We start from the raw sequence: 14,983 nt of genomic DNA, 5'->3' as shown, positions 1-14,983 counted from the left end.
TTCTCAAAGAATGTATGTCTATATCAGTAAGAGGGATAGGGTGGTTCAATGCAAATGCCAATCTTTCAACTTTTATTTCTAAAAGAGTTTGAAATATGATGATTTTCACTTAAGGTTAACAAATTTCCAAGTTGTAGGAGACTGAATTATAAGTATTTCAAGATGCAAGAGAAGAAAGACATTCAAACACACATAGCTATCCTCCTTTTGTCATGGGATTTTAGGGGAGTCAACTTGCCTGTTGAAAACTTCTGTGGCCCGTGGTGCCTTTGCCTGAGTTTTTCTCAGTCCTGCTAAGCTTGCTCTACCCACTTTGCCTGATAGGCCACACTCAGGTTGCTTTATGGGCCAGGACTTATCACGTTCCAGGGGCAAACGTGAGGTAGAGTGGCAAGTGGTATATCAGCAAATGTGGGGTCCAGCCGCTATGCACTGACAGGCCTGCCAGCTGTGGCAAAGCAGGAAAATTTAGGTGCCATCTCACTGAGAAGCAGCAGCTGGACCAGGCCTACTGTAGGCAGCTTCCACAGCTGATACTGGGGAATGCAGTGATACCCAGAGGTTTGGGGATGCCAGAAACAGAAAAACCCTAAAGAGGGTGTCACAGCCCTGGCTTTGAGAGACCCTAGTTCTGTGCACCCTGAAGGTCACAACTATCCCCTTATGTTTGCCTTTGACAATGTGATGAGCAAGAGACATCTTTTTGTTCCTGTTTGTGTTACAGTTCTTTCAGCTCCACCATTCAATGATTCTCAAACAGTTCTTCTGCATCCAGGAAGATTGAGGTAGATGGACAGGTGGAGAGTGAGAAATGTATAGATAAGATTTATCCCTTGGGTGGGAGGCTCGTCTCCACAGCTGCTAGTCTGAAAAGTCCTCAAATCTGGTTGAGTTCAGGAATATTTTGTGCTTCAGAGGAAAGAAAGTGCTTCCTGATTAGATTATTTGGCAACAATACATGCCTTTCAAAAAAGCACCAGTGGTTCCCATTCTTGTCCATCAGCCTAAGACCCAGACTTCAGTCTGTTCCTGGCTTGAAGGTGGAGACTTAGTGGGGATCAGCAAATTTATCAACACGAGCCTGTAATGACTAACACCGAGTGTGAATATAACTGGCTTGAGAGATACAGACTATTAGTTTGGCATGTGTCTGTGTAAGTGTTGCCTAAAGGAGATTATCACTCGGGTCAGTGAGCTGAGGAAGGCAGAAGCACCCTTATTCTGATGGGCACAATCTATTAATTTCCAGGGAATATAAAACAGAAAGAAAAACGTGAATAGGTGAGATTAGTGTAGCCTCACAACCTACCTCTTTGCGGTGTGCTAGATGCTCTCTGCTGTCACATTTTGGACTCCAAGGTGTTCAATTATGGGACTCAGATTGGCTCTTGTTGCCCCTGAGCTCCCTGACAGCCTCTTATGTGACATTGCAATGGTGTAAACTAGTACTTAATACACTCTACTGAAGTCCTGTCCCAGGGAGTCAACCCTGAGTAATACAAATTTTGGTCCCAGAAGTTGTTCTAGAGAAACAGAATATTAAAAAGAAAGTTCTTTCATTGGTTTTTGGAGTTTCTGTGGTTGGCTGTTAAATATAATTTGATGCATTCATGCAAAGGACTCTACTTCTCATAACATGGAGAATACTGATAATCTTTGGTGGACATCATGTGGAGAGTTTCGCAAAGTAAATGCATTTGACACTCCTGATTCATCGATTGGGAGAGGCAAGGAGTTGAGTTACCCATGCATAATACCTTTGATCATAGCTGGAGAACCAAGGATCATAACGAAGCTGCTGGGTAGCTCTTAAGTTCAGTGGGCAAAATGACAGGTAATGATGAATTCACAATTTCTGTCTCCCAGCATCAGAAGCAGATACTGAGCCCCAACTCTCCTAATTTTGCCCTGTTAGTCTTACCACCTGTAGAGAAAGACCCCAAATTCCAGTCTCTCATCATGTCAGTTCCTGGCCGTCAATGAAAGATGCATGCACATCCTCAAAAGGTATCTACAGTTATAGTGAGGACATTGGTTGAATAGAATGGGACTCTGCAACTCGGAATGAGGATGTGTGGCAGGACCCTGATGAAACTGGAGATACTGAGTGTGTAAACCCTGATGAAGCCTTTTGCCAAGAAGAACAGCATTCTCATTTCCAGAAGGGGCAGCGTTGTCCTTCTGATCCATGCTGCCATCAGTCTTTCAAATTGAGTCTGAGGAGAAAAAACCTGCATTGACTGAGGCAACAGATATGGCCTTCCCTTAGGCACTTGCCAAATTACATAATGTGATCTTTCTCAGGAGCCATCCTGAACACCTCTCTTTGTTTCTAGACCGGGCTGGAATGCACTGAATACAGAAGCAGTTAAAAAAAGGCTTAATGCTCTGCATAGGGCTGCTGCAGATGACAGCAAACTTATGCGGTTCAGTGCAGCTGGAAGTGTCTTTTGTTGTGGTCTTGATTTTGGGTACTTTGTGAAACAAATGTTTATTTAAGGAATGACAGAAAGTGAGCAAGGCTTGCAATGGTGGACACCTTCAAGAACGCTATGAATACTTTTATTAAATTTAAAAAGCCTATTGTTGTGTCAGTCAATGGCCCTGCCATCAGACTAGGTGAATCCATACTGCCCCTTTGTGATCTTGTGTGGGCTAAAGAAAAGGATTTGCTCCAAACCCCTTATACGAGTTTTGGACAGTCCAGATGGCTGTTCTACTGTTACATTTCTGAAAATGATGGGTGACGCATCTGCCAATGAAATGTTAATGACTGGGCCAAAATGTTCACATTTAGGTTTCCTTAGACTATGTTGTAGTTACACTAAAATTCTGGAGGCATTACTAAAGGTAGAAATTTCTTTCAAAATAAAGAAAAGACCCCTACACTCTGTATGACATTTAACATTATCAGTTTCTGTTTTATGTGCACACAATTTTCTGGAACACCCTGGGTGTTCAGCCACCCAGAAGCTCTCTGGATCCTGTGCTGTTGGTTTTCACAGAGGCTGCATTACATAGGCAGAATTCAATGACGCTCTGGTCACTGGTAATGAATGTCACCTTTGTTACAGGATTTCTAGGATGTCACTTCACCAGCCAAGAATCTCTGTGGATGATGGTACATTTCCACAAGTTTCTCTTGAGCCTGCTTTTCTAAATTTACACACCCATCTTGCAGGTCACACTCAGCTCAAACTATGGGTTTGAGTTTCATTTCACCATGGATGCACCAGGCACACAATGGAGGCAGGTGTATGAGTGAGTGATGGTTGACTCCAGTCACTGCACACATCTAGACACGTTATCTGTGATGAGGCATGCAGGTCAGGTGTTGGTACAGGTGACAGCTCCCTGCAAATATGTAGGTGAATCAACCATACCACAAGCTTTCTCTCCGGCAGGTACTGAAGAATGCAGTGGCATCCAGAAACATAGAAATGACAGAAACTTCAGAGATAGAAAGATGTCATCACAGCCCTGGCTTGGGAAAGCTTTAGATCTGGTCTCTTTTATAGGCAAAAGTCCTGATTTCAATTTTATTTTTCCTCCTTTTTTTTTTTTTTTAAACGTACCCATGGGATAACTATGGCTTAAATCAGGGTTTTTAAAGGGTTCTGTCTCTCTTGCTAATGGAAATTAGGATGTGTTTTCTTCACTCTTTGACTGCTTTTTATTTATCATGACATGCTATAGAAGAAATGTCGATTGGCCCAACATCTTTCTGTTGTCTGTAGAGCTGTCTCTTTCTCAGAAGCAGTAAGATTTTGGCTTAGGTATAACAAAACATCTTCTCATGTAAGACCAAAAACATGGGCTAGATATTAGAAACGCTCTCTATATTTATCGATGTATCAGAAACCTTCCACAGATCTTACTTTATTTATTTAAGGTACTGCAATGAAAAAGAAACTTGCACTTTCCTGGCACCTCATTCCTTTTGCATTTCCTATAGGGGAAGTAATGGACTTGGAGTGTTGCTTGTTAAAATGGGAAAACGGATGATGATTGACCAAAAGAGTCTCCAGACCAATATCAGAAAAGCTGAGGCAACACAATTTGGTTTTGATTGTTTCCACGGAGAGTGTTTCTCTGAAGTTTGGGAGTTGTTTACTGTGGTGTTTTCTGATATGACTGCTAAGAAGGCATGAACAATTTTACAATATTTATAAAGATTTGGTTTGTTTCACAGTGCACAAAGCTTTGCACATAAGAAACTTCCAACAATATGCCTTCCCACCCTTAGAAACTATCTAAGTCTGCAACTGTATTGACAAAGAAAAACTACATAGTTATGGTGGATTACTGGTAAAAATTCAACAAGCAGAAAAACAGCCTGAAAAATCAGGCCACAGACAGAAATTTATGATATTGTGTAATCCTATGGCCCAACAAATATTTTTCTAAAAGCCCAACTTGTGTGTGTGTGTGTGTGTGTGTGTGTGTTTAAGACATGTCCACAGTTACTCAGATTAAAAAAAAAAAAAAAAAAAAAAAAAAAAAAAAAAAAAAAAAAAAAAACAGTCCCCATTAAAATGTCATGTCTTTCATCTTTTGTGTAACCAGAGGACTTCGAGGAAATAGTGTCTCTGTTTTCTGAACATGTGCACATTTTTCTCCAGTTTATTGCAACAGGCATGGTATATTACTGAACATGCTTTAGACTACGAGTCAAGTTTCTGGAAATTATCATTTTAGCCTCTGGTCACAGGCCAGTTTCCCGGGCCGTGCTTTCACTTTAACTCTTGTGTGGCTGGAGGCCAAGTTCCTGAGCCAAGCTGAGTCATTACTTCAGCTATTAATAGTTGCAGGCCCAAGGTCCCAGAAAAGATGAGTACTGCTTTCTTCAAGACTACTGAGTACATTTTCTTTCTTCCGAGTCCATCTATTTATGTTCATATCTATTGTCCTCTATATATATTCATATCTGCAGCTTGTCCTCAGTTGTTTGTTTTCTTTTTCTGTTTGTTTGTTTGTTTGTTTGTTTGTTTGTTTTTTAATTTATTTCTCAAGAGTAAACAAAGCTCTGGGCCAGTGTCAAATGAAATCCAACAGATTTTCCTGCCATACTTACAAGGCTTAGGAGAAAGGATGCTGAGGGACACATTGGCAGTCTCCTCTAACCCTCCACTGTTGAAAGTGTTGCTTCTGTCCTAACTGTTTTATTTAACAGAAGATCTAGTTGTCACATGTGACTGAAAGCATATCTAAGTGAAGGCTTCCAGTCAAGAATACAGCACACTGTTATGTGAAGGCCTTAAAACTAACTCCAGTTTCTGACAGCCAATCAGAGTGTTTCCAACAAAAATTCCAGGCTTTTCTGTTGCTTTTTTTTTTTTTTTTTTTTTTTTTTGGTCATATGTGGCTACTGGATCTCTGATTTCTTCTTTCTATGCAGTGTTGAGACCCGGAGATATAATCTTACTGCTAAAAGTCAGTAACAAGAAATGTAATTCAAATAGTTACTATTTTGCGTTTTTTTTTTTTTTTCAAAACATTAAGAATTCAAAATTGTAGTCTGAAAATTTTTGTTTAATAAGGGTCTTCTTGTCTGCCAGTGAGAGATATTTATGGCACTGTATGGAATGGCATACATTCCAATAAAATTTCTCTTTTGGGTGATTATTTCTCTATAATACCTCAGCACTGCTACATATATCTAAAGAGTTTCTTTGTGAGACACATCCTTTTTTCTGCAGAGATACATACTGTGAGGACAGGCACTGGAGACTTAACATCCTTTTTCTGACTATTGACTATATACACCCAGGATTCAGCATTTTCATGAACATTTTAGACCTTAAAATGCATCCTAGTGAGATGAGGTTTTTCTCTGCGGGAGGCTTTGTGAGTACTTTGCACAAAACCATTGGTTATTTAACTGCTTTCTCTTCTATGTCTCTCTTAACAGGAGTAAAACTCTCCACTCTACTTGTAAACAGAAAATTTCCGCTTTCAATTATCAGAAAGAAGATGCCTTTGGGAGACATAGTCCAGCTAACTGCCATCTTATGAAAGCCAGCCATACACGTTCTTCATCTAGCAGCACTGAAATTTAAACTAAAAGACAATTTTAGGTGTCAAAGTCAGTGGTTCTTATTTTCTGGAATTTCAATGGTTTTCTACACCATAGCAAGGGAAGCCAGCAAGAGTATTGAAATTCTTACTCTCTACAATGTCTTGCTTGAATCCAATGATTATAGAATCATTTTTTTGGTTTCCAAGTTACTTGGGGAATCCTCTGGGTTTGGTAGGCTTAGGAAATCAGCAAAGATTCACCAGTGGAGAGCAAAAGCCTGTGCAGGTAAACATTACTTGTCCTACTCTCTAGCTCCTCTGGAACTATAAGTGAAGGTTTGGCTTGCATCCATGGGGGACACCTACCTCAGTCACCAGACTCAGAAAAGACAAGAGGAATGCAAAAAGAAGGAACATCTTCTCTATCTTTTTAATCAGTCAGGGCTACTTCAAAAAGGGAAAAGAGTATGGGATGCTTTCTCTCTCTATTTCTTTAGAACGACCACAATCTGCAGTGTGCATCTCTCTGTGTACATTCTGAAACACAGAAATTTAATTGACCGTGAGACTCTGAAAAAAGAAAGTGGCCTATTTTATTTATTTATTTATTTATTTATTTATTTATTTATTTATTTATTTATTTTCTTCTCAAGGGTATGACAATCTTCCAGCTCCAGGACAGACAGGCCTAGTTATCTGAGGGAAATGTTCAATTTAGTACTATTTAATAGTTAAAACTTTTCTTCAGATGGCAAAGAAAAGGGTTTGAGTTTTTTTTCTTTTCTGTTTTTTTGTTTGTTTGTTTTGTACAAGATTATTTGATTTAGGAGACAACCCAGATCTTTCTAAGTATTGTAAAACAGACTCTGCCTTCTCAGCAGTCATGCCAAGCAAGTTTTAAAGCAATAATTCATTAAAATCAGAGACAAACTCCTGAGGAACGCTCAAATGTAGCTTCTAAATGCCCTATCTACCATCCTCATTAGAACCACCAGCAGCCATTCATCAGCTTGACTTGTTGTGCCACTATAAGAAACCCCAATTTCACTGTCGCCCCTGCAGGAAATACTCAATATACATGATACTAGAAGAGTACAAGTTTTCTTCTCATTGCAGGGACTTAGACAAATCACAAAAATATAAGCAAGTGTCCGCTGATGACCTCGGTGGATATACAGAGACATTTCAAAATCTAACTCAGGTGTTTAATCATACTGAAGAGATAATACATCACTCCTAAACCAACCCTCACTGCTGTCCGAAAGCGGGCAGCTTTACGGAGAGCAGATATATCCATGGAAGAACCACATGTCTTTCTCAAAATCTTGAAAATGGGAGGGTGAAAAGGAAAAAAAAAAAATGTTGAACAGATAACAGAATTCTTCCTCCTAATAGGAAGAAATGCAGTGCTGAAAACCAATTGGAATCTTAGTGATCCTATAGAGGAGTGAGAAAAAATTGTCTAATGCGCATACTGGAAGGCTTATAAGGGAACAGTACAAAATTTCTTAATTATTCTAACTACTCATAATAGATTAAAAACCACACAAAAGTTATTAAGCCTTTTTTAAAACCTGAGAAAGGATGCAGTGAAACACATTCTTCTCTCTCCCTATCGAGTTAAGAAACAGTTAATCTTCAGATAAAAGTTTATAACTCAAGCAGACCCTGACATCAAAAGAAAGCTGCAAAATCATGTCATAGGTTCAGGTGATATTGTAGTTTTAACAATGTACAAAGATGTAACAGCCTTGGTCTTTTATTTTACATTAAGTTCAAGGGCTGTAGATATAGGAAAGTGTTTGAAGCAAAAGTTTAAATAAGTGACTAAATAAGCTCTCTGCCGGCAGAGATAGAAGCTTGAATAAGTTGTCCACTGGAGTTTAAGGTATATATATACTTAGTTTGCAAGCTGTCTTGGAGAATGTGTGACTTAGCTTTGTCCAGGCACAGGACCTGTGAGACAGCCTACCTCAGTAACTTTGAATGGGAGGAGTCTGATGTGATAATTTGAAAGAATGTTTAGCTTGACCCAGGACCTATCATGAGCTAAAGTAAAAGCTTGGCCTGGGATGCAGGTTACTGAAGTCATGATTCATATGTGTTGAGCAAACAGTCCAAAACAAAAAGGATGATTTGAGCCGGTATCCACTAGATCCCACTGATTTTATGTCCACAGAGAAAAAACAAAGAAATTTTATTTATCGAAGCTCTCTGAGCATACAGAGAACAGAATTTATATGCCAGGCATTGTTTCCTCATCTGAGCCAGCGGGAGGTTTGTACAAGCTTTTATCTGAGTGGATGCAGGTCCTACCATCTGTTTCACTACAGCCATGTTTTCAGGCACAATCTTCTGTGTTAGATCTCTTACTGGTGCCCACGCTTTTGTTTTTTTTTTTTTTTTTTGATCTGATTACTACATCATGTTGGAATCAGGCCCTTACATGTGGAATGGGGGTCTTCCAGGGACCATTTCTTCACTGTTTAATATAAGGAAAACTAGCTAATCTGTGTTTGTCATTCCTCACAAATGAAAACTCTGCCTGCTCTTAGGAGATTGGTCATTGGTGTTTCTGCAGGAGAAGAAGGTTGGGTAGAAAACAGTAGGTACCATTCTACTGAGAGCTGGTTAAGTGTTGTAGAAGAAAGACATGTTAATGAAAGGTTTTACTGGCATTACATTTTAAAGCATGTTAAACTGTAGGGAAAAAAATTAGTTTGGATTATTAGAAAAAGCATATCACAATTAGTCAAGGAGAGTAGTTCAAGGCTGCTGACATGACTGGAAAACTGGTGGCTACATATATATATATATATATATATATATATGCTAAGATTTGGTTACATGACACTTGCATTTATTTAGCTTTCTTCGTTTGATTCCTCAAAACAAAAATTCTGTTAGAGGAAACATATTTTGCTTTATTGCCTGTAAATATTTATAGAATGCTGGCCCGGAATTAGATATTGTTCTAGATTTCTCTATTACTTACATCTTTCTGCTTTCCCAGAGCTGTAGCAGGACATCACCAGTTGGCTCAGAGGAGAAAAAAAAAAAGTTTAATTTAAATTTTAGGAAAAACTTGAAAAACAGCTTATGAGATGAAAAGTTAGTGACAGAGTTGTGATAGGCTGTGAGACATATATCTTTCTTCTAGTGCTGATTTTTGTTAAGAATGAATTATGATAAAACTTATTGGTCAAAACAATTCTCAACTGTAGATTTTTTATAACAGAAACAGATTGGTCTGATACATAACCAGCTTATCTTTGTACAGTGCTGCATGAAATACCTTTACAGGTGCTTTTCTCATTGGCTTTGATGAAACTATATTCTACAAGGAATCTTAATAGATCTGAGCCAAGCCATAGGTTTATTCTCTTAGATACCTATTATTTGGGTTAACTCCTCTATATTTTGAGGTTACGAATGCATGGGATCCCTGGGCCTGATAGAGAGAGGCAATATTTATTTATTTATTTTACTTACCACAGGTTAGAAAGCCTGTATTGGGACTGCATAAATGAAGTATAAGGCTAGGTTTCTCAGGGGGCTTCATTGCTTTTAGAAGTCAAATTTAATTCATTAAAGACACACACTCCCATCGAAGCCTTAGGATTTCAACCACCTTTTTCTATTGGGTTATGTTGCAAATGAAAATACATTTTTTTCTTGTTGTTGTTGTTCCACTGATTCAAACAATTATCTTGTTATAAGTTAAGAAAAATCACATGTAGCTTCTTAATTTTAGAGAAGCTAGGCACAGACAAGAAAGCATGTTCCACGTGTTGTTAACAGGAATATACCAACTGACAGTGTCAAAACCCATAGCTAGTTCAGAAGAAAGTATACTTGACTTTAAAAAAGAAAACACGAACTACAAATGTTCCACAATAAAGGTACGGAGATTGTTTCATTTTGCTGTTAGTTTAGTCTATTGGAACATTTGTTCTGCTTGATATTTATAAAATATTTCAGCTATTCCGAAGTTCTGTACAATTTTCTGTTATAAAAACCCTACAGTTGAGAATACCTGGTAAAGTTCTACAGCTAATTGCAAGCCATTATTCTTAAGGAAGCTTAAATATCTGTAAATGATAAAATATCTTGTGTGATAAGAAACTGAATAGACAAAGACATTTGGTTATTTCTGTGGTTTACCAGAGCTTAGGCATAATAATTTTAATTAAAATTGATAGCCCATATTCAGATTAAGAACCTTAGAAGCCCCATGTGGTTTTGAGGTCTCTGTTAATATTACTCACTAAAATATATTCTGAGAAAATAAAATATAACCATCAAAATCTCATGTATTTAAATATGTTCTCTAATCCTGTTTAAATTTTCTTATTTTATGCCCCAGCAGTTCTCTGAGGAATTGAAAATACAAGGTTCAGAAACTACAGTACAAATTAGGGAGAGGTTACTTTTATACATCTTCAGGCCTTAGGTGGTTTTTGTTTTCATCAGTTAAAAATCATGTGAACTGAAATACAAAACAGCCTTTATTTCCTTGCAAACAAAATATTTAGTTCAAGTATCTATTCTTCACTAAGTTAATAATTAGATGTCTTTAAAAAATATACATAGCACATACGTAACTACCCAGAGAAACAGAAGTTCCAGTAGTTACAATATTTTATTTTAGCCATTTTCAATTGAATTCTTGACCTCTTGCTGAGGCCCTGTAAGAAGTGAGCTATGAATAGTTTCCAGGGCCTAATAAAAAGAGCCTCACTGAGCCTGGGCATGGTGGCTCACACCTGTAATCCCAGCACTTTAGGAGACCCAGGCTGGGGGATCAGGAAGTCAAGAGATACTGGCCAACATGGTGAAATCCTGTCTCTAATACAAAATACAGCAATTACCTGGGCATGGTGGTGTGCACTTTTAGTCTGAGATAATTGGGAGGCTGAGGCAGAAGAATTATTTGAATCCAAGAGGCAGAGGTTGCAAATATGCAAGTGGGTACCACTGCACTCCAGCCTGGTGACAGAGTGAGACTGTTTCAAAACACATAAGTAACAAGAAGAAAAAGAAGGAAAGAAAGAAGAAATGAAGGAAAGACGGAAGGAAGGAAGGTAGGAAGAAAGAAAAAGAAAGAAAGAAAGAAAGAAAGAAGAAAGAAAGAAAGAAAGAAAGAAAGAAAGAAAAGAAGAGAGGAGAGAGAGAGAGAAGAGAGAGAGAGAGAGAGAGAGAGAGAGAGAGAGAGAGAAAGAAAGAAAGAAAGAAAGAAAGAAGGAAACCATACCTGGAAGAGACAGATAGGAGACAGATTTTCAGAGGTATTATTCATTTCTAATCCAACAGCTACAAAAGAAATACAGGTTGCTCATAAAAGATGATTTCTGCTGCCTTTTCTGTTAGTTCCAAGAAGACCCTGACCATAACTTTTATCCATAACCTTTTATGCATGCACACAAAAATGTCAAGAAAGAGTGGAGAAAGGTAATGTAGTTGACTGAGAGAAAAAACGTTTTGCAGAAAACAAGATTTATAACAGAAAAACAGAAAGTCTTTTGAATGTATGTCAGGAAAAAATGGGCAGAAAAATATAATGTCTTTTGAATGTATGTCAGGAAAAATGGGCTTTAATGATTCACAAACTTGTAAGATAGCCTCTTGTGATAAAAGCAGATCCAGGTACCATGCTACAGTCTGAGAGAGCCAAGCTTCAGATGTTGAGGCCGGAAAGTTTTTTTGTTTTTCTTCTCATCTCACCAGTGCACAAACACAGTCTCTACTTATCTTAGGTAATACTGAGGATCTCTTTTTAAGCTTTAGAAGAATAAAGATTGCAGAATGATTTAGAAGACTAAAGAGTCCCAAGGTTGAAGAAAAAGTTTAATAAGCAAAAGAAAAATACTCGATGCCAGCAGATATGTGATCAAAGTGGTCTAAGCAATCTGAAACGTGGGTTTAGTGTTTTTCTGTGTTGTGAATGGTAAGAAATTGACTTAGTCTGTGGGCTGTCTAAAAACATGTGACTTAGTTGGGCCTGGGGCCTCAGATCCCAGCCCAATGAGAAGCTTTGCCTGAGACCTTGGACCAGTACCTGCTAGTGATTCAACTGAATATACATAGTGGCTACTCAGCTTAGCCAACAAACTTTCAGGAGCTGAAGTGAAACCATGGCCTAGAATTTTGTCCCGAACTAATCTGAAGCTGAAGTAATGATTCATAGAGGTGGGAATCACAATCCAAGAAGAAAAGAAAAGTGTTCCCTGGAAGGCACTTTCTCCCTCTCTCCCAGCCTGCTTATCTTCACAAAAGGAAAAGAAACATTTCTGGAAGCCCACGGATTATAAAATGGAGAAAGCCATTGCTATTTCAGGCCTTGATCTCCCATCTGAGTAAGCTTGAAGTTTCTGCAAGTTTCTGAGGGAGCTGGAGCTGGAGGTCCTTCTATCTGTGCAGCTACAGGCATGTATTCATGTACAACTTCCTGTTCTAGTTCATTTATTGCTGTCTGCAACTTGAATTTTTTTTTCTTTCTTCCAGGCTGCTCCTTATCTTATGTGGAAATGAGGCACTGACCAGTGGGCTGAGAAGTTTCTGGGGACACTTCTCTTTCTGTCCACCTAAGGCTAGCTAGCTAGCTCTCCTTCACTAGTGGCGGAGGAGAGCCCTGGATTGGAGAGAAGAAGAGAAAAGCAGGCTCCGGAATTTACAAAAGTTTTGCTGTTGTTGTTGTTGTTTAATTTCCATTTTACCTCCAGAATTACTTGAATCCTGTAGATCACGAGGACTGGTAGAGCTGGGGACCCATTATTCCTGCTGAACAATCTGTGAAACACACGCTGGACCTGGGAAAGTTTCTACATTCACTGGTCTCCCCCACAGGCTGGACAAGGTTCATTTATATTCTTTTTCACTTGGGAAATTCCATTTAAAGTGCCCTGGCTTGTCACACAAGTAGAAATCAGCAGGTGCATCTTGGGGATTCTAGATCTTGTAGGCCTGTGAATTGACCAGTAACGTCTTTTTCATTATCCTGTGACAACCCTCTAATTCTTAGGTTTCCTATTTTCAGCTCTTGTTAGTTTAAAATGATCAAAAAGGCCACCCCAAGAGGTTTTCCAAAGTGCTATCTGATCCCACAGCCTGCTTCTGTAGTTTTCTTCTGATATAACAGGATAGCAGAGAAACAAATTGAACTAGGAGATAGGTACATTTTGCTCAAGCTTCTCTCAGCCTTTCCAAAGATCCTGAGAGAATTTTTCTCTCTTGTGATTCAACGAGGACAGTTTAGAGTAATTAAGCAGTTTTGTTTCTGGTTTTCTGGAAGTTTGCTAATAGGCACAGTAGAAAGCCTTTTCTCTTCCATTCAGGTATGGGTTTACTAAGGCTTCCACTAGGGTTTGCAAACAGCACTGTTTTACTTCCTGTTGGAAATAGTCATTCTTTTCTTTAATCCACTTTCATCTTTCACCTGTGTTTATTTCTTGACTAACTATGGGATGTCAGTTGTTCATCTTCAAATTCCTTTGCAGCCTGTCTGTACTGCTGCCTGTTTCTCCACAGTAGTTAAAACATGGCTTAATAGTTGCACTGCATTTCTGCAGATAAATGAAACAGTTGGTTTCAATTTTGTAAAGCTTGTGTATGTCTATCAGGGTCATCAGGGAACTGCCCTAAGTCTGGCTTTATGTGTATTAGTTTACCACAACGAGAAGGAAATTTAAAACTTAGAAGCACCATGTGCATTGTGCTTTTGTTACAGGGGCAAGAGCAGAGTTGGAGGTTTCCTGGGATTGCAAAACCAGAGGTGTTTTTATATGACTATTCTGAGTCCTAGACAAAGGATGGAGATAGGGCACCCAGAAATTGCATTTGACGCTTCTCTAGAGATTTGTCTCTTTGACTTTGTATCATTAAGTATTGTAGACTTACCTTATATGGTTCCCAAGGGGCAGGGGAAATTTTACAATGTTTACAAAATGTAGGGAATTTTTGAAGAGCAAAAGTACATAACTGTTAGATATTATTGAAATTATGCTTCTTTGAGAAGGCCAGGCCTCTTGTCAGGAAAATGGCCACATTGTTGTCAATTGAAAACTATTGTTATTGTTTTTAAATTTAGGGTCAATGCAGTCCCAGAACTTCCAAGTGCACTCAAGGGGAGTACAGTGTACTGATGCTTTGGTGTCATACAGAAACACAGGGGAAACAAGACATCATTTGCATGGCTTCCTCCTTTTGGTGTTACCCAGAATAAACAGAAAGTATTAGGGTATCCTTTTCATCTTTTTCCTCTGTCTCATCTGTGCCCCCTAAAACTGTCATAGGTGCCACTCACAAATGCAAGCATAACATTTACTCACAAATCTGGAGGAGCCAGACAGCAGCACTAGCAACACTAACCTGTGCAAAGCCCTAGCTTTCTGCCCTGCTTTTGTCCTCAATGCATCGAGCTCCAAAGGCTTGCAAGTTACCCCAGAGGTCTTGCACATGCTATGTAGTAGTAAAATTTGTGCAGGACACTTTAATAGAGTAAGTGTCTTCATACTAACTTTGGTTTTCCTAACTATGTTCCCAGTGAAACATCAGAATCTCAGAGAATGAGATAGATTGACTTTCAAACATTTTACATCCAAAGTTATTGCAATGCAGAACAGGTGGCTCAAAAGCATAGAAACTGAACGGCTGAATGGCCCTTCATTAGATGGGGAAAGCAAAGAGGCTAAAATCTGCCCTTTAACATTGTCTTTCTCCCAACAATTAACAGTGAAGGCTGCCTGTTTACAGATAGGAAATGGGGCCTAATCACTGAAACCTGAAAATAAATTGGAAACGAATTTGAAAACTGTACATTTTGGACAATGGATTGACAAGGCTTCAGGTAGAAAAGAAATCTCATTTCACTAAGATGTGCTGGAAGGTTACAAATGCCAGGTGAAATATTCTGAAACAAAATTCTTCTTCTTCAAAAGTTAGAAAGAGAGATCTGGGGTTTCACAGG

The sequence above is a fragment of the Rhinopithecus roxellana genome, chromosome 22 (genome assembly GCF_007565055.1).
Source record: "Rhinopithecus roxellana isolate Shanxi Qingling chromosome 22, ASM756505v1, whole genome shotgun sequence".
NCBI lineage: Eukaryota > Metazoa > Chordata > Mammalia > Primates > Cercopithecidae > Rhinopithecus > Rhinopithecus roxellana.
Note: the sequence above shows the minus strand (reverse complement) of the source record.